Here is a 1,497-nt window from a genome sequence, read left to right as displayed (position 1 = left end):
ACCTGTTGTGAGGTGGGGGGTAAGTGAAAGGAAGAGGACAGATGGGTGGGCACCAGGAAACCAGTGCCCACCAGCCCACCAGAGAACAATTCAAATTAAGGATAAAGACTGTACAAAAGGAATCCGGGAATAAAAACGGACTTAGGACCGCATCCTAAGCAGCGAGCAGCACCCACCAGAACTCTGTCTGCCCACCAGCGACCGGATCACATCGGCACAGAGACTCACACGGATTCCTGCACCAAGACAGGTACCTGAGGGCGCCCTAGTAACTGGGGTCCTAGCGTGTGCGCAGTCGCAGTCTCAACCCCCCACCACGGGCTCAAGCCTCAGAGCACTCTCCTCGCGCATCCTGCCTGTCCCCTACTAGTAATCAGTGCCTGTACACTGTCCTCCTAAATTGGAGCCTGCTTCTGTGGCTAACCCCTGCTACCTTGCCAGAGCCTACCCTCCAGGCTGCAAAAGCACTGGGAGACCCGGAAATCTCCTTGGGGCACCCCCAGCCTCTACGTCCCGCGGGACGCAGAGACCATTGCTGGACACCGCACACTGGACCCTTGAGCACCTACCCTGCACCCCTGGCCCACCGCGGGGTATTCCCAACCTCCTGGTAGCCAGATGCTTAGTTCTAAGTGAGAACACAGCTCAATACACCTTGGAAGAACATACCAGCAGCAATAGACAGCTGCACCCACTCTCACTAGGGTCCAGTATTAACAGTGCATCCAGCCTGCACTCTTGGAATAGGCAGAGCTCTGGCAGTAAGTGTGGCCACCCAGGAACCAGCATTCATTTGCCCAGGGCACATCTTGGGACCACACCGGCTAGCCCAGCTGGAATTTCCAGAGACACAAGAAAATCCATCGGGCCACAAAATCTGCTCAGGACCTCAGGGGGAAGTTCCAATTACACTTTAGTCACTCTCCACCCCTGCTGTAGGGAAGCACAGGCTGGAGGCGAGGGTGGTGAGTGCAGATGTGCTGACCACAGGTTAGAATTTCGCAGAATCTGTGAACTGTACAGAATCAAATAACAGTGAAACCAGACACCCGGACACATAAACCTAAAGCAGCTAAAGGAGAAAAAGGTGTCCAAACACCCAGAGTGACTTAAGAAGATAAAAATAGAGTACAAAGAAAACTAAGAGACATTGGACGGTATCCTGAAAGCTACCAAGCAATCAGATACGCACATATTATATGGACCTGACCCCATATGCGTAAATAAGGAGGACTGTTTGTTTTACTTTTAATGTCGATGTTATGTTTTCTTTTGCTTTTAAAGTGCTTTTGTTTTAGTATGGTTATTGCTGATTTCTTTTTTTTCTTCTTTTAATCCAAACTTCTCTTACTTTAACTTGTTGTTTTATATATATATACATTGGATAGTTTGCCTTATTTTTTTATTTCACACGGCTGCTAGTTCCTTTTATTTTATTCCTCTTCCTTTTTCCTCTCTCTTCCCTTTTCCTTCCTTTTCTTTCATTCTCCTCCTTTG

Source organism: Muscardinus avellanarius, assembly GCF_963383645.1.
Source record: "Muscardinus avellanarius genome assembly, chromosome: 10".
Taxonomy (NCBI): domain Eukaryota; kingdom Metazoa; phylum Chordata; class Mammalia; order Rodentia; family Gliridae; genus Muscardinus; species Muscardinus avellanarius.
Note: the sequence above shows the minus strand (reverse complement) of the source record.